Source organism: Humulus lupulus, chromosome 3 (assembly GCF_963169125.1).
Source record: "Humulus lupulus chromosome 3, drHumLupu1.1, whole genome shotgun sequence".
Classification (NCBI taxonomy): Eukaryota; Viridiplantae; Streptophyta; class Magnoliopsida; order Rosales; family Cannabaceae; genus Humulus; species Humulus lupulus.
In genome coordinates, this window is record NC_084795.1 from 13,584,151 (window position 1) to 13,603,678 (window position 19,528).

The window sequence follows — 19,528 nt, forward strand, 5'->3', positions numbered from 1 at the left end:
ATAAAAAGGAAAGGATATTTTTCATTACAAACTGCTCTGCAGAGCTAATCAAAACATTTACAAGTTGTTCTCAGTACAAAATGGCCATTACTGTCTCAAATTTACAATCCCACTGACCTGAGCGGCAAAATAGGGTAAGCCCCCTAGTTCCTCTGAAAACTCATTGGCCGTGGTGGTCAAGCGGCCGCATATGTACACATCACCACCTAAGCTCTCCACTCAAGACTAGGTGAGCTTTTCTTTCCTTTTACCTGCACCACATAGCACCCATGAGCCAAGGCCCAGCAAGAAAACTCAATATAGCATGATATAATATCAACAATGATCATAATAATCATTCAGGACTATCAGTCCATAACAAATAGGTGACAGTCGCAAAAGTCACAAAAGTGGGTACAGCCCCCTCTAGCCATGTGACGATAGGGTCACCAGGGCTTAACAGATAAGTGAACCTTTCATAAGTTTGAACAGGATAGGTGTATGGTGACTAGTCACCAACATAACCTTCCTCATGACCATAGAGTCATAACCCTGGAACATCGTTCCCTAGCCATGTGACAACAGTCACCGGGGCCTTATGCCCTGGCTCTGAGTAACTAGTCTTAGACTAGCCAAGCGCTTATAAGTTCATCGACCTTAGGGTCGGTCCAGCGTTAATGCCTTAGAGCCATTTAACGCTGATATCGATTAGATCTAATCTTCATTTGGCCTTGCGTTCATGACGCTATACCATTTCTGACTCTCAAGTCAGTATCCCTGACTAGTCAGTACATATACGAGTATACCACATTCACTAGCATATAATATGCAATCCATGTCCACATTTATCAACCAACATGCCTCAATTACAATCACGCATGTCAAAAATACACAGGGTGCAGTTTTCTTACCTCAGATTCAAGCTAGAAAGATTAAAAGAACGACCCTTGAGAACGATCAACCTTTAGTCCTTTAGCGGTCACCTAATCATAATCAAACATGGGACATCATTAATAATAATGATCGACATAGGTTTCCAAACCAATATCTAGCCTCCGGGAGATCAATCCAAACTAATCCAAGTAGTAGGAACACTCCCGAGGCCTATAACTAAGTTCCCGCGGTCAAAACATGCAAACGGGGTGAAAACTGGGCAAGGGTTGCGGCCCTAGCACCTTGGGCCGCGGCCCCCAGAACTTCCTGAAGCAAGGGTCGCGGCGCCCTTCATCAAGGGTCGCGTCGCCCAGCATGTACAACACTCCCACCTGCTTCTTCAAAGTATGGCCGCGGCCCCCAACTCTGGGCCATTCCCAAACGTGTTTTTAACACTCCAAAGCCTCCAAAATCATACCTAAACATTCCCCAATCATCAAAACAAAGTTTCCAAGCTTCCCAATACTCCAAAACCCTCAAAACCCAAGGTTCAAACCAACCAAAAACTCAACAATTTACAAAATCTAATTCAAAGCTTAGAAACTCGAAAAACTCAAAACTTAAACTTCGATTACCTTTAATTGGGTTGTTTTCCGTCAAATCCTTCGGTTAAGAAGCTTCTAATCTTTCCTAGGATCGCTATGCCTCGATCCTTGCTTGATTCCAACTCCTAAAACTCGAGATTTCTTCGAAAAGGCTCAAACGGTAAAACGAACTGACGAAAGGGAGAACGAGAGGTTTTCTAACGTACGTTCTATCTGATAAGCTACTTCAAGCTTAAGTAACCTCAAATAAAACCTAGTGCTCGGGGTCCCGAAAACACCCTTGAGGACATTATAGTCAAAACCTCTGAAATTTCCTCCTGATCTCAAATATTCCCAATTTATCATCAAATAAACATTCCTATTACCCCAAAACTGACCTCGTTATGAAAAAACTGCTAATCCATTATATATGACCGTCTCATGCCGAATAGCTCGAATATATCTCCATAATAATAGAATCTCATTCACAGATCACATTATCCACCCAAATACACAAATATACCCTTAGAGGGCCAAATCATCAAAACAACATAATATTCAAATGTGGACCCACATGCACGCATATAACATCCTATCATAATATAATTCACATATACATGCATATTATCAATTAATGGTATAATTAAACAAATATGGCCCTCCCGGCCTACTAATCCCGCCATTAAACCATACCGGAGAATTCGGGGCATTACACAAGCAATGTGTAATGAACGTTTGCTTAGTTTTATTTATAGAATTTATTAATTATTTTTATTAAATTTGTATGATTGTCATATAAATTTAAAATAAATAACCAATATTATATATAAAAGAATGACATAAACATATTAAAAGGAAAATTAATATGGTTTTTAAAAATCTATATATACAGTAAAAGCTCAAGTAATAATGTTGGAAGCAACATATTTTATTACTATGAGGAGGTTATAACTTAATAAAATCATGTCTATATAAAATTGATAACTCTACAAAATAGAGTTATTTTACCACTTTTTATGTGCTAATTGTTGCTTAATTCTTGAGTTTTTAATTGATTTATTAAGTTTTTAAGTAATTTTGAATTTATTAGGTTTATTTTAATTTTATAGATTTTTGTGTATTTTTATAGTTATATTATTGTAAAATGTTATAATTTAAATTATTTAAAATTAATATTGTTAAGTTAGGAGTAAAAAGATGCAATGTTGAGCTTAAATGTTAAATATAAATTAAGTTATAATTAATATTTTCAAAGAATTAATTTGATTTATTTTATAGTTGAAAATATTTTATTATGATTTATTTTATATTTATGTTGTAGGGAACTTTGAAATTTTTATGCTTGAAAATAAAGAAGAGAAAAGAAAAGAAAAGTGATAATTTTGTGAGAAAGACAGAGATTTTGGCATTTTTCAAAGGCCCAAAAGTCATTCCCTTCCACCAGCCATTGGGCCTGCCTCTAGGAGCCCAACCCGAGGCCCACCTTCAGCAGCCTCCTGCTCAGCCAGCCACCTGGCCCGTGTCCCTCCAGCCAACACGCCTCCTGTGCAGCTCAATCCCTCTCCAGTTCCCTGCAATTCGCCAGCTGTCGCCACCAAGCAGCTCCCCAACCCAGCCATGCAGCTTCATCACACCTGGCACCTCACGTGAAGCAATCAACCCCTGCCCAAAGCTTCTCCCAGCATTGCTCCATCAGCAGCAGATTCCCAAGCCCGAGCCCAATTCACACCCGGGCCAATCAAGCCCACCTGCAGTAGCCTTCAGCTGCCAACACAGCCACCATAAGGCCAACAATCACATTTTTCTTCCCAATGTTATTTGTTTCCTTTCACTCAAATATCAATTCACTCTTTCCCTTTTTTTTTTACCTTAACATTCCTAATTTTTTTTTTACCCTAGTTTTTCACTAATCTTCCATCCAACCAAACATTTCATCTTTCCAATACCCTTACACTTACTCTGTTTATCCTACCACTTCCCAACACAATTAAATTAATCAATTTATTTATTTTAATTTGATTAATTTAATCTTCATATTTTGCCTATAAATAGAGTCTTGTAAGACCATTTTAGGTTCTTCATCTTTTCAACATCTTCTACACTTCATATTTTTTACTCTTCTTTTCACTATTTTCTCTCTACCATTTTCATCTTTTGAAGAGCATGTCAAGTATGTTATTTTGTAATTTTTATTTCAATCTAGTTATGAGCTTCTAATCTTTTTTTCAAGATTATTAAGATGATGATGAAGCAAAATGTAACTAGATAGTATTTTTTGTTGTATGTTGATTTCCCATTTGTACAACATTGTTTATGGATTTTTCTATCAAAGATATGCATTTTTCATCTATTATTGATTGTTAAAGCATATTACACTTAGTTCTTCATTATGCAAAAATATGATATTCTTTGATTAAATGTTTTTCATTAAATTGTTCGCATCTAATTCTTAGAGCATAAGTATCATATTTTTCCTAAACATAATCTCTTTGATTTTTTGTAGTTTCATTAGGTTGTAATACAACTAATGCTTAGAAATTATATCTTATATAAGTGAACAAAAATCTTACATTTTGTAAAGTAACTTGTGCTTGAATAGAAAGTGTATTTTGAAAAAAAGTATAGTGTGATTTATTTCAACTATATCTAAACTTGGGAATCAATATACTTATAAATACTATTGAATTTGCATTTTGTGGATTCTAATATCTTAATAATCTTATTTTACATATCTCATTTGAAAACCATTTTTCTATTTAATCTTAAATCTTTTTATTACTTGTCTTTTATTTTTCTAAAACAAAATCTCATCAAATATTTGGAACTACGTTAGAATCTTCTTGCTTTGTTTGAAATAGTTTCTTTTGATGTTAGTCAACTCCCATGGGTTCGACCTCGTACTTACATGAACATTATATTCCGAAACGATTCATGCACTTGCGAGTTTAAATATTAAAACACCCTCTTTTGGATTCAACAAAAATGTTGTAAATATATACATCTAAATCTAAATTGAATAATAATTGATAAAACATGTCAAATTCAATGTATAAATATTGATAAACAAAAATGACATAAATGTATAGCTACAATGTACATATCTATATAATGTTGAAAATAAACAAAGTTATTTTAGAAGTCTAAATTGATAATTAATTTTATCATGAATTTTTAGTATGTATAAGATAACATACATATAAATATATTTAACATTAAGATAATTATTACTATATAGATGCATATTTTATAAAGATACGATCAAAAAATATTTTAACTTATTACAATGTGGAGTTTATTAAAATATTTTATGAATATATGGGAGTTATTCCAATATAGAGTAACACTTTATGGATGTTTTACTGTATATATATATATAATATGATAATATTTTAGATCATAAACTACCTTATTTAAGGTATAAAACATTTATGATATTATTCAAATTACACCTTAACCATTGGAGAATAAACTTATTTATTTTTTATAGAAGATAAATGCTATTATAATTTTTTATGTAGTTACACAGCCGTACTACTTGTATACACACGGTACACACACACACACACACACACATATATATATATATATAATATACTAGATACAAACAACGTGCAATATGCACGTTTGGTTAGTTTTATTTATACAATTTATTAATTATTTTTATTAAATTTATATTAATGTCATATAAATTTTGAAATAAATATCTTATTGTAATTAAATAATTTATTTATTTTTGTTTAATTTTATGTTTGTTCTAGTTTTTGAATTTGGGAGTGACAATAAGAGATTATTTATTATATGTGTTGACGCGGTTTTTCGCCAACAGGAAATTAAGAAAGGAAGAGAAAGGGATTAGTGCTTATGTTGAACCGAAATAGATATATGATCTTAGGAAATGAAATGGTGACTCAAAGTACGTTTTTTAAGTGGTTCAAAGGTTAAAATCCTTCTACTCTACTAGTCAGTATTATTGTTATATACTGGATATTTGATTACAGGGTATTTCTTACAATAAAGAATCCAACCTCTATTAACTCCCAGGGTCTCCATATTTATAAGAGAAGGCACCTGAGTGTTGGTAAGAAGGTCATCCCGTGACCTTCTTACCTATCGTATCAACTCTGTGACATTCATGATTAATTCCTAAACCTGACACATAAGTGTGGTCAAATCAATAGGTAAGGAGATAATGGGCCGCATGGCCCAACTCAGTCGTGGGTGTCTGAATACGCACGTTCACGCTGCGTGTCCGAGAAGTCAGGGATATATCAGACACGTGATGTCTGATATATGCACGTTTACCTTGCGTGGTTGACTTTATAAAGGGTCATAGCCTCCAACTCTAGCTCGTACCACGAGCTGGATACTTAACTCGACCTTCGGCCTTCAGAGCCCGGACTCAGTCCTTAAGCAACCAGAGGCGAACCCTTATGATACCTCGAGCTAAGGAGGTACGATCTTATGATGGCAGCTCTGGTTTTGGGGATGTCCACGAGGTAATCATGCTTAGGCCGTAGCTCAGCTCGCTAATCAGCCCGTGGGAAAATCAGGGCGTACATCTGCCCCCCAAGCCCCTGCTCGTGGCATACGACGTCGTATAAGGCCACAGTAGGGGCTTTTAGGCTTCCCCATGAACTCTTCACATTCCACATTTTACGCAGGCGCTTGATACGTGGAACATCATGGTTGGTGACGGTACGTCTTCCGAGAACCGCATTTAATGGCCTAGCCTATGCCCAGCCGTCGTTTCGTATTTCGAGTGGAGGGTCTTGGATCCCACATCAAGGCCATCCAACGGCCCTTTTTACATGACCCTTCGCGTATATAAAAGGGGTGGCCACCCTACGCATGGGCCACCCTTTCATTTGAAATTTCTGAGAAACTCTCTCCTTCTTCTCTCTTCATCTCAGAAGAAAAACCCTCTTCTTTCCGACTGCCATTCTCAGCGTTCAAGAAGCTCAGGCATAAGGACTCCTTCAAAGCTTTGGAAACAAATACTCCGACGAAGCTCCCACCTAGACGACACCTTCATCCACCTCCCAGCCAAACACTCTGTAAGTCTCCTGACTATGCATGTTTTGAAAATATTTTTCACTGTAGCTTAGGTAAATATTTACTGTAGCCACATGCAAGGGTTTACTGGTTTTTGTGGGTATGAAGGGTGAAAGCCTTTTAGGTTAGGGAATTTTTGCTGTAGGAAATCATTTAGGAGTATATTTTACAGGATGCATTTTCTGGGGAAAATTTCTGGGTAGGAGTTTTGGAATTTTGGGTGCAAAACCGGGTAGCTTAGGGGACACGCTTCACAGGCGGTTTTGCCCTCTTTGCCTACTAAAACTTTCCCTCCAAGGCAAATTCTATCCTGACCCTCCTGACACACGAATTTCGAGTAATCGGGGATCTGTTGGGAGCACAGGCGCGTGTTCATAGAACCGCGTGGTCTCACTCTTCACGGGCTGGGCTTACCTCAGCTCGTGCAAAGAACACTTTGATTCTTCCTCATGCTTAGGTCGCCTTTTCTGAAATATTTTCTTTTGTTCGCTAGGCAACCAAATGGCACCGAAGAGGAACGCTCCAAAGAAGACCGTCGGCAGCTCGGCCTCCCAGCAAGACAAAGGAAAGGCGGTGATGCCGGAATCCCCGATCCCTAACTTTGGGCTGGCAGTGGAGCAGGAGCTCGAGGTGGCTCCTGACACGTTCTTTGAGGCGGAGAGGACCGTCTCAAAGATTACCGACCAGACGAAGATCAACAAGCTATTCCTCTCCCACAACATCGGGCTGGGGAGAGCGTCAGTGATTGCCCGACCTCCCGCGGAAGGCGAGCGGAGCTGCGCGCCGCTCGACGAGGAATTCGCGGCCTGGAGCGGCGAGCATTTCAAGGCAGGGGCATTCCTCCCGCTGGACCAGTATTTTGCTGACTTCCTAAATTATGTGAAGTTTGCCCCATTCCAGTTCCCCCCCAACTCTTATCGGTTGTTGGCGGGGTTGAGATATTTATTTTTGAAGCACGAGTGGGAGGTCCCCACTCCTGCAGATATTTTGTATTTTTTTTGCCTCAAGGCCAACCCGGATCAGCGGGGGCGAGGCGACGGGTTTTACTACTTAACCCGATTTCCCAATACGGCTGCGGTCATCGAGTTGCCCAGCCACCCCAACGACTTCAAAGATCAATTTTTTATGTCGACGGGGTTCAGGAACTGCGAGCTCCACTACTTCAATCGTCCTCGTAAGTGTTGTTCAACCTTAGCTCGTAAGTTACGTATCGTACATCTCCTCCTGTATCCCTTTCTGATTTAGATTAATCCTGCAGCTATCTTTGCGAGGACGGAGAAATCTGTGACCCTCGGGGCTCAATACAAGACATTGGCAGGCTTGCCCCCCAGTGAAAAGGATTACCGCGTGCTCGTGACAGACGAGACAATGGTGGCCTGCAAGCTGATTTTCCCAAATCAGACTCTGAACCTAAGGAGGCCTTGGGGGCTTCCCCCAGCCCGCGATACCAGGTCCATCATCGTGGAGGAGGTCACGGGGAATGAAGATGAGGAGGACGAGGTTTCCCTCGTGAGAAACAAGTAGCGGGCGTTGGAGGTCGCCCAGACATCGGGCGAGGAGCGGATCCTGTCCGGAGCAGCCGCGCGTCCTTCTGTCCAAGGTAACCCTTACTTGTTTAGGAGTTTAGATAGGGCCACAGCAGACCCCCGGCTAGCTAGGTTCAATCCTAGGTAGCTCGTCCATCGTCACCGAAGTGATCCGGACCTGAACACAACCCTGCTCCATTGTGTCGACCGGCTTGTGTTGGACTACCAAGATAGCCGGCCTAAGGGTACCGTAGTAGTAGATAACACCCTAGCCTTTAGGTCGATCCTATTCGAGGAGTATGGGACCAACCTTCGGTCATGGCCATCACTCCGGAGGGGTGCCTAGCTCCGGGGCTTAGGCAATATGTAGAAGAATCTAGCCCTGAATCAGCCTCAGACCCAGAACTCGCGCCAGCTCGGGAAGTAATTGACTTAGGTTCTTCTTCTAGCTCGGGGGGTAGGATTCCCTTTAGTATACATATACTTGAATTTCTCTTTTTCCCCCTTTGTTTTTGTTTATGTATGTTTGCTAACTCTTGTACTAACCATGTCTTTGTTTTGACAGAAGAGATGTCTCAGCCCGAAGAGAGCCTGCGGGGTGCGTTCGTCGGGGGGAACCCCTCAGCTGGGGCCGCTGGGCCAAGAATGAAGAGGCTCCGGACGTCTAGGCACGCCGCCAGGACCCCCACCAAGTCTCCTGCAAAGGAGAAGGAGCAACCCCCAGCTGCCCAGGTCGTGGGAGCGGTTCCTCCTGCTGCAGGGGGAAGCAACATTCCCCCACCCCCTCCGCGAGCTCCGGCCGCCGCCCGGGACGCAGGAACGGAGCTCGAGGCTTCGGCGATTGTACCCTCCGAGGTACGCATCCCAGTCAATCCCCAGGACCTGGAGAAGATTCCAGAGGCCTTTCGGGGAAAGGGGTATGAGTCGGTGAACTACGCCATCAGCCACATATACAAGTTCAATGAGAAGGATCTCCGGGCCATCGAGACAATGAGCCTGGTGGGCATGCTGGAGTCTTCACTGGGCATGACCCTAACGGTAAGCTGACTTTACCCTTTTATGGCTTTTTATTATTACACTTTGCCCTGTTTTTTCTTTCTTCTCCTTTTTCTAAGGCAATTGCCTTTCCGCCTTCACAGAGCGCCGTTGCCCTTCATCGGAGCATCACCAGGACCAAAACTCAGCTCGAGGATATGAGGAGCGAGCACCAGACTTCTCTGCAGGTGGCTAAGGATGCCTTGGCGGTCTCGCAGGCCGAATTGGAAAAAACCCGCCCAAAGGTTCAAGAGCTCGAGACCGCCCTCGCCACCGCGCAGACAGACCTAGATGCCGCGAAGGCTGAGGCCAAAGCCACCCTGGAGGCCGAGCGGACAACTTCGGAAAAGGCCTTGGAAGACCTGTTCTACCATTGCTGGGCCTACAACACAGACGCTGACTTCTCTTTCCTGTCAGCGAACCTCTGGGAGCGCTTGCTGGTGAAGTTCCAAGCTCGCCTTGATAAAGAGGCACCCTCCGAGGCCGGGGAAGGCTCCGGTGCAGCTGAGCAGGGCGAGACGGCGACCTCTAAGGGGCCACCTGGCGGAGCTTAGGGCCTTCTTCTCTCGTGCCCTTTCTTTCAATTTAACTTTATTTTATTTTTAATTGATTCTCTTTCTTGCCCCTACGCATTTTGGTTACAATTTTTTAAAAACTTAGTTCGCGTTAATCTTTATCCATATCTCGAGCTCTTTAGGAAGAACAACGATCAACAGATTTAAATCAACTTCTAAGTTTTATGACCTGGTTGTATCCAGGAACTTAGTTTGAAAACTTAGTTCGTGTTAACTTTTATCCATATCTCGAGCTCTTTAGGAAGAACAACGATCAACAGATTTAAATCAACTTCTAAGTTTTATGACCTGGTTATATCCAGGATAGGACTTAGTTCGCGTTAATCCTCATCAATATCTCGCGTTTTTTAAGAAAAACAACGATCAATCGATATGAATCAACTTCTAAGTCATTAAGGTGACCTGGTTATATCCAGGTACCATATGCCCCCCAAGTAACTGGGAAAGGGTCTTTCGTGGTTACTTTAGATTACACTTGAAAACATGTACAAATATAAACAAAGAGTTAATTCTCATTGCTTAATACATGAAAAATGGCCTTTCAGGCCTTACAAGGGAATCATTCCTTTAAATGGATGGCGTTCCAAGTCCGCGGGACTGCCCCTCCATCAAGCCGAGCTAACTTGTAAGTTCCCTCTTTAATGACTTCGATGACCTGATATGGCCCCTCCCAGTTCGGTCCCAAGACTCCATCTTTGGGATCCTTACCGGCTAAGAAGACTCTCCTTAGGACCAGGTCGCCAACGCTAAAGGCGCGCTTTTTGACTTTGGAGTTGAAATAGCGAGTGATCTTTTGCTGATAATGGGCGAGCTGGAGTTGCAAATCTTCTCGTCTTTCATCAACTAGGTCAAGGGAATTTCCCAGTAGCTCGTGGTTGCGGTCCTAGTCGTAAGACTGGACCCTATGCAAAAGCACCTTAATTTCCACAGGGAGGACTGCCTCACTCCCAAAGGTCAAGGAAAAAGGAGTATGACCTGTAGGAGTCTGATGCGAGGTCCGGTATGCCCATAGGACCTGGGGGAGCTGTTCTGGCCAGACCCCCTTCGCTTCATCTAATCTCTTCTTGAGGCTCGCCTTTAGAGTCTTGTTGACAGCTTCGACCTAGCCATTCGCCTGAGGATAGGCCATGGAGGAGACACTTTTCACAATTCCGTACCTTTCACAAAACTCGGTGAATAGGTCGCTGTCGAACTGAGTGCCATTATCGGAAACGATCTTCTTGGGCAGGCCGAATCGACAGACAATGCTTTTAACCACGAAGTCAAGCACTTTTTTGGATGTTATCGTCGCCAAAGGTTCTGCCTCAGCCCACTTCGTAAAGTAGTCGATGGCTACCACAGCGTAACGGACCCCGCCTTTTCCAGTAGGGAGGGCACCCACCAAGTCGATCCCCCAAACAGTGAACGGCCATGGGGACGAGATCATCTTCAGCTCGACTGGAGGAGCTCGAGCAACTGCGGCGAATCGCTGGCACTTGTCACACTTCTTCACGTATGAAATTGAGTCTTTGGCAGAGTTGGCCAGTAATATCCTTGCCTCAGGACCTTTAAGACTAGACTCTGCCCCCCAGTGTGGTCTCCACAAAAACCCTCATGCACCTCCTGCAGGAAGGCTTTTGCTTCGTCTGGAAGAACGCATCGCAAGAGAGGTAGGGAATGCCCACGTCGGTATAACACTCCATCTACCATTGTATACATGGGAGCTTGATACAGGACTCGCCGTGCATCATTATGTCCTTCAGGTAGCTTTCCCTCGACGAGATACTCAAGGATGGGGGGTCATCCAGGTCGGCCTGGCATCGATCATCATGACCTCCGTCCTGACTTCTTTTATACTTGGTTTCTCCTAGAATTCTATTGGCACTAACCCCAAGGTCTCCGTCTCCCCAGAGGTGGCGAGCTTGGCAAGAGCATCTGCGTTAGCGTTCTGCTCCCGAGGTATCTGTTCGATCGAGCCTCGCCTAAACGCGGACAGCTCATCTTTTACCTTTGCCAGATAGGCGGCCATCTTGGGTCCCCGTGCTTGATATTCGCCCAGAACCTGGTTTACCACGAGCTGGGAGTCACTGAAGCACTGGACGGAGCTCGCCTTCAACTCCTGGGCTATCCTCAGCCCGACCAGCAAAGCTTCGTATTCGGCCTCGTTGTTGGAGGCCTTGAACCCGAACCTTAGCGCCGAGTGGAATCTATGTCCCTCGGGGGATATCAAAATGATTCCAGCTCCGGAGCCGTTCTCGTTGGATGAACCATCCACAAAGATCCTCCACGACGCCTGGGGCGAGGTGACTTGGGGTGAGTCTTCTGTGGGATCCTCCTGGAATCCCGTGCATTCTGCCATAAAATCGGCCAGGGCCTGACTTTTTATAGCAGTTCGCGGAGTGTACAAAATCTCGAACTGACTGAGTTCGATTGCCCACTTTAACAAACGTCCCGATGCTTCAGGTTTCTGTAAAACCTGCGTTAAAGGCTGATCGGTCATGACGTGTATCGAGTGGGACTAGAAGTACGGCCTGAGCTTTCGCGAGGCCGTGATAAGGCAAAATGCCAATTTCTCCATCAACGGGTACTGGGATTCAGCCCCGAGAAGTCTCTTGCTGATGTAGTAGACTGGTCTCTGAACTCGATCTTCTTCCCGTACTAATACGGCACTAGCTGCATCCTCCGTGACAGCTAGGTAGAGAAAAATAGGCTCTCCTGCCTTTGGTTTGGATAACACGGGCGGCTCGGCCAGATGTGCCTTCAGGTCAAGGAATGCGCTTTCGCACTCTTCTGTCCATTCGAACTTCTTGTTTCCTCGGAGCAAGTTGTAGAATGGCAAGCATTTATCAGTGGATTTCGAAATAAACCGGTTGAGGGCTGCCACCCTTCCTGTCAGGCCTTGGACGTCCTTGCGCGTCCTGGGTGAGGGAAGCTCGAGCAATGATTTGATCTTGTCGGGGTTTGCCTCGATTCCTCGGGTATTGACAATGAACCCCAGGAACTTCCCTGATGCGACTCCAAAAGTGCACTTCTGTGGATTGAGCCTCATGCCATACTCCCGTAGTATCTTAAAACATTCTTCCAGGTCGGAAACATGGTTATCGGCATTCTTTGACTTGACTAGCATGTCATCAACGTACACTTCCATGTTTTTTCCGATCTGGTCCGCGAACATTCTATTTACTAGCCTTTGGTAGGTAGCTCCGGCGTTCTTCAGCCCGAACGGCATGACCTTGTAACAATAAACGTTAGTCGGGGTCATGAAGCTGGTGTGTTCCTGGTCCGCCGGATTCATGGCGATCTGATTGTATCCTGAGTACGCGTCCATAAAGGACATGCGCTCGTGCCCCGCCGTGGCATCCACCAACTGGTCAATCCTTGGCAATGAAAAGCAATCCTTGGGGCAGGCTTTATTCAGGTCGGAGAAGTCGATGCAGGTCCGCCACTTCCCGTTAGGCTTTGGAACAAGCACAGGGTTGGAGACCCAGATCGGAAACTTGGCTTCACGGATAAAGCCGCATTTCTTGAGCCGGGCTGCTTCTTCTTCTAGGGCTTCAGCCCGGGTTGTTCCTAAACGTCTTTGCTTCTAAGACTTGGCGGGAACGCTTTTATCCAGATGAAGCGTGTGCATGATGACACTCGGGCTGATTCCCACCATATCTTCGTGTGACCATGCAAATACGTCCAGGTTATTCCGCAGAAACTCGGTCAGCTCCGCCTTCCTCTCGCTACAGAGATTTTTCCCGAGCTTGACCTTCCGCGAAGGGTTCTGCGGATCGATGCGTACTTCCTCGAGCTCCTCAATAGCCTGGAGCTCGGATCTGTCCTCGCCTATTCGGGGGTCAATATCCTCACTTAAGACGATATTATCCCCTTCGGCACTTTGAGGTTTTTCAATCTCAGGACCAACCAAGGGGTCTCGAGATTCCTCTTCTCCACTTTGGATGGCCATTGCCAGCTGCCCGGGTTTAGATTTTCCCTTCATGGAAATGCTGTAGCATTCCCTGGCAGCGAGCTGATCGCCATGGACAGTGCACATTCCCGTGGAAGTAGGGAATTTCATCGCAAGGTGGCGAATGGAATTAAATGCCTCAAATGCCATGAGCGTAGGTCGTCCCAAAATTGCGTTGTACGCAGCGGTGCAGTCAATGACCACGAACTCGAGGAGTTTCGAGACTGTTCGAGGTCCTTCTCCCAGGGTGATCTCTAGCTCGATCGTCCTTATGGCCGCCGATCCTTCTCCCGAAAAACTATACAACATCATGGAGGTCGCCTTCAACTCGGCGACAGTCAAACCCATCTTCTCTAACGTGGATCGGAATAGGAGGTTCACCGAGCTCCCGTTGTCGATCAGTACCCTCCTGACTCTCCGATTGGCGAGCTGAACTGCCACGACCAAAGGGTCATTGTGAGGGAACTTGACATGGCCCGCATCTTCCTCTGTAAAAATGATCGGTTGCTTCTCCAATCGCTGCTGCTTTGGCAAGCGCTGCTCCGGGATGAACTCTACTCCGTTATGAGCCTTTAGTTCGTTCACATATCTCTTCTGGGCGCCCCTGCTCGTGCCGGCCATATGCGGACCTCCAGAGGAGGGACGTCCTGATCTATCCGAGACCCGGGCTGACTGGCCGGGACTTCTGGAGCAGGTCAACCTGCTGGGACTCTATTCTGCGCATATTGAGCCAAGGGGCCGGCTCGGATGAGGGTCTCGATATCATCTTCTAAATGCCTACAATCGTCGGTATTGTGGCCAACATCATTATGAAAATGGCAAAACTTGGAGGTGTCTCTCTTCCCCTTGTGGTGCTTTAATGGCTCCGGCCTCTTCCAGGGGACTCGAGCAGAGTTGGCTAGGAAGATGTTCTCCCTAGACTGGGTGAGCTTTGTATAAGTCGTGAAGACGAGCTTAAACTTATCTACAGACTTATTCTTCTTTTGGCCGTGCTGGCTGCCTTCACCATTTCCCTTTCTTTGTATGTTTTTCCAGAGATCCCCTCCGACGAGGATTCCAGTTCTCATGGCCATGAGCTTGGAGCTATCTTCCGCATCTCTGGCTCGAGCAGCGACGTTCGCAAATCTGCTTAGGTAGGCCTTCAGAGTTTCACCGGGCAGCTGCCTCACGTTATTCAGGGAGTCGGCCTGAACGCGCGCAGCCTGGGAGGCTCGGAATGCCCTTTTGAAATCTACTGAGAAAGTCTTCCAGGAGCTGATTGACTATCTTTTACCTTGCTTGAACCACTGCCTGGCTAGTCCAGTCAGCGTGGAAGGAAAGATTAAACACCTCAGCTCGGGGCCAATGTTGTGGGCCATCATCAGGGTGTTGAACATCCCCAGATGATCCGACGGATCTCCATCTCCGTTGAACTTGGACAGGTGCGGCATACGGAAACCAGGTGGGTACGTCGTTGCTGCTATGCTGGGGGCGAAGAGCTCCATCTCGTCCCCATAATCATATTCATCTTTTTCTTTTTCTGACAGGAGCTTCCTCATTAGCTCCTCCATCTGGGCCAGGCGCTCGAGGGTTTGGTCCTGATGTCCTTGGTTATTCTGGGGCTATTCAACAGCTCCAGATCCATTGTACATATTTGGTGGGTTATTGCCCCTCCTATCTTGAGATAGGTTATTTGGGGCATTCCCTCCGTTACGTACTTCGGACAGGGCCCCCCCTGAGCGAGCATGGCTGTCTCCTCCTACCTGCTCCCCTCTATGGGAGTTAAGGCGGTCCCATAGGTCACCTCCCTGGTTGGCTTGTGGGCTTTGTGCCGAACTTAGGCGTTGACGCAGGTCTCCACCAAAAAGGTCACTCCGGCGACTGCCGGTCCAGTAGCTCCTGTTAGAGAGGCTTGGAGCTCGTCTTTGGTGCTGAGGACCTGGGCTTTCCCTTGGCGCCCTGCTACGCCGGGAAGGTCCAACTGATGGCGGATCTCTCCTGCTACTTCCGTAGGCTGGAATATCTCAGACGGGCCGAGGAGGAGATGGATATCTGATTGGAGACGGAGGATGCCTGACTGGAAGTTCAGTGGGGGCCTTTCGGCCCTGCCAACCTGCTGGTCCCGCGCCTGGCGATCTGGACGAGGCGCAGGACGGTTGTTGGGGACGGGCTGATGCTGCGAGCCCTCCCCGGATCTCCTTCGGGAAATTCCTCGAGCTCCCCTGGGCGCTCTCGAGTATGGTTGGGAGCTAGGAGTCGACGTCCTGACCGAACGGCTGTATTGTTGTTGTCTGGCTCTAGGCACTTCTTCGAAGTTTACCTCTCGATGGTGTGATGAAGGGGTGGAGTTGGCTGTCGGAAGTCTGTCCGAGCGGCTATGCCTGGACCGCTTACCCCGGTGAGACTTAGGAGCCTCGCCTTGCCTCTCTCCGACGTTAGCGTCGATTGTGAGAGGGGGTAGTCGGGCCAGCACATCCTTGATCTGTTGGCTAGCTATTGCTAGCTGGCTCCTCAGCTGAGCATTCTCCATCTCCACCGCAGTGTAATAACACGGGTTTGGATTAGGTGGCCGGGGGGCCGAACTTCCGGTGTCATCTTGGCCCGCCGGCTGCTTTCCTGGCCACTGCTGGACTTCAAGAATTTGTTCACCAGGGGTGGCAGTATGATGAGCCTCCTGCCCATCATGTTGTTCTGTCTTGTTACCGTGCCTGGATCGAGTAGTCACCATAGTTGGATGTTTGCGGCAGCACTAATCTGACTTGCTCTCAATGAAAGCACCAAACTGTTGACGCGGTTCTTCTCCAACATGAAATTAAGAAAGGAAGAGAAAGGGATTAGTGCTTATGTTGAACCGAAATAGATATATGATCTTAGGAAATGAAATGGTGACTCAAAGTACGTTTTTTAAGTGGTTCAAAGGTTAAAATCCTTCTACTCCACTAGTCAGTATTATTGCTATATACTGGATATTTGATTACAGGGTATTTCTTACAATAAAGAATCCAACATCTATTAACTCTCAGGGTCTCCATATTTATAGGAGAAGGCACCTGAGTGTTGGTAAGAAGGTCATCCTGTGACCTTCTTACCTATCGTATCAACTCTGTGACATTCATGATTAATTCCTAAACCTGACACATAAGTGTGGTCAAATCAATAGGTAAGGGGATAATGGGCCACACGGCCCAACCCAGTCGTGGGTGTCTGAATACGCACGTTCACACTGCGTGTCCAAGAAGTCAGGGATATATCAGACACGTGATGTCTGATATATGCACGTTTACCTTGCGTGGTTAACTTTATAAAGGGTCATAGCCTCCAACTCTAGCTCGTACCACGAGCTGGATACTTAACTCGACCTTCGGCCTTCAGAGCCCGGACTCAGTCCTTAAGCAACCAGAGGCGAACCCTTATGATACCTCGAGCTAAGGAGGTACGATCTTATGATGGCAGCTCCGGTTTTGGGGATGTCCACGAGGTAATCATGCTTAGGCCGTAGCTCAGCTCGCTAATTAGCCCGTGGGAAAATCAGGGCGTACAATATGTTTAATATAATATTAAATATTATACATGGATTTTAAATTTAAATTTCTTGCTAGTTTTTTTTTAAAAATAATTTGTTGCTAATTCACACCAGATTATATTATATATTTAATATTATATTATTATAATAAGTGAGTTTAAGTTTAATTAAATTTTATTTAAATTATAAAAAACATGATTTTATTATTTTTAAATAATTATCATTGTAAAATATATCAAAAATATCATATTTTAATTTATTTTATTTTATTTAAGTTTAAGTGTTTACAAACTACTGTTAAATATAATAAAATTTTGTTAAATATAAGAATATTCCGTTAAAGTTAACATTAAAAAAATAAAAAACTGTTAAAACCAAGAATTTCAGTTATCTACACACTTATTATATAGAAGAGATTTATAATATTTATTGTTATTCAATATGAATATATATATTTATATGAGTTAGATCAAATAAAAAAATAACATGTTTTCTTTTTAAATATCAATGATAATTTTTTAATAAAAATTAATATTATGTATTATATGTACATAATATAATATACACACAACACCTCTATATGGTATTTAATTTTTTATTAATATAAGTATTAAATATCTACGCATTAAATATTATTATAATAATAATATTTGAATTCATATTAATCTAAATAAGAAAAAATTAGGAATATATTATTATTATTATTATTATAATTTATAAGATTTGAATTTACATTAATATAATTATTAAATATCTAGTCTTGTATTATATATTATTATAATAATGATATTTTATAACATTTGAATTTGAATTCATATTAATATAATTATTAAATATGTAGTCTTATATTAAATATTATTACAACAATGATATTTTATAATATTTAAATTTATATTAATAGTATTAATAAATATCTATTTTTAATTAGTTTTAAAAGTATATTCCATTAAATATTTAGAATATTTCGTTAAAGTTAACAAAAAAAAAACAGTTACAACCAAGAATTTCTGTTATTTACACAAAGATATATATATATTTATACTAGGTAATGATAGTTTATATGTGTAAATTATTAATTTTGTGATAAAATAAAAAAACTAAAATTAGAAATTATAAAAATAAAAATGGTTTGTTTTCTTAATCATAATATGCATGTATATTATTTCTCTTTATATAAGCAGTATCGTGGAAATCAAAAGTATTTTTTCAACCCCATCATTTTATAGAAAGTATAATAATAAAAAAATATAAAATATTTTTTAGTTATAGTATAATTTGAAAACATAATTTAATAGAATAATTATAATATTTTAATATGAAATTTTGAAATATGTGATTAGAAAAGTATTATCTCATTTATTACTTTTCCTTTTTATTTATATATTATATAAAAAAAATTCTGAGTGAAATAAATTATTACAATATATAGTTTTATACTTTCTTAAATATACATTGAATTTTAAAATCGGATCAAATGTAACAACTTACACATATAAATATAGAAGTATGAGCAATGATATGTCATATGTATTAAAATTATGTACAAAAATATTACACTAACTAATGTGATAGTTTCTTTTAACTAATTAAATTTATTTTAAACAGGATCTACTATTTTTAAAAAACAGTATCACGTGAGTTGTTGTATTATTTTGGTGCACAAATCATTACTCTAAAAATATATATAACCTAAAAGAGAAAGAATTGTCATTTATTTCCATTTTTTTTTATAAACAGAATTCTTCTATTTTTTTATAAACCATCTGTTTTTTTTTTATTAACAGAAGTCATTTGACATACCATTTTGTTTCCATTTTTTTTGATAAACTATCTATTCAAATATTGTTAAATACATTATTAAAACAAAAACGGTAACACACATGCAATATATATAAATATTTGTATATTTTTCTAATTTTATTGGCACATTTTTTTTTCTCTCCATCTCTTCATCTTCTTTCTAAATAAACACCCTAAAAAAAATTTAAATTTCTTTTGACATTTTTTAAGTATAAATTACCATTAATTAAAAAAAAATGGAAAAATTTATTTCTCCGCCTTTATTTCTTATTATTCTTTAAACTTTTTTTATCTAATATTATATATTTTTAATTAAAACAATAATAACATATATGAAAAAATATATATATTTTTTAGTTTATTTTGTACTATTTTCATTTGAACAGGTGCCCATTGAGGCAATAGTACCAAACCTCTTCTTAGAAAGAGAAAGTCCCAAATTTTGAATCCTTATTCCTTATATATTAGAAAGAAAAAAAAAGGAAAAAAAGGCCATCTGCCTGCCTTACCCAAAAATCTCGTACGAACAGTAAGTGGACCGAGGTACGGATTTCCCACCAATTAAAATTAGAATAATTTTCTATCCCCACTTGAATTTTCTGCTATATCTTCAAACAATCAAATCAAACCAAAGATTTAGTTCATGAAAAAATATTAAAATTTACAAATTT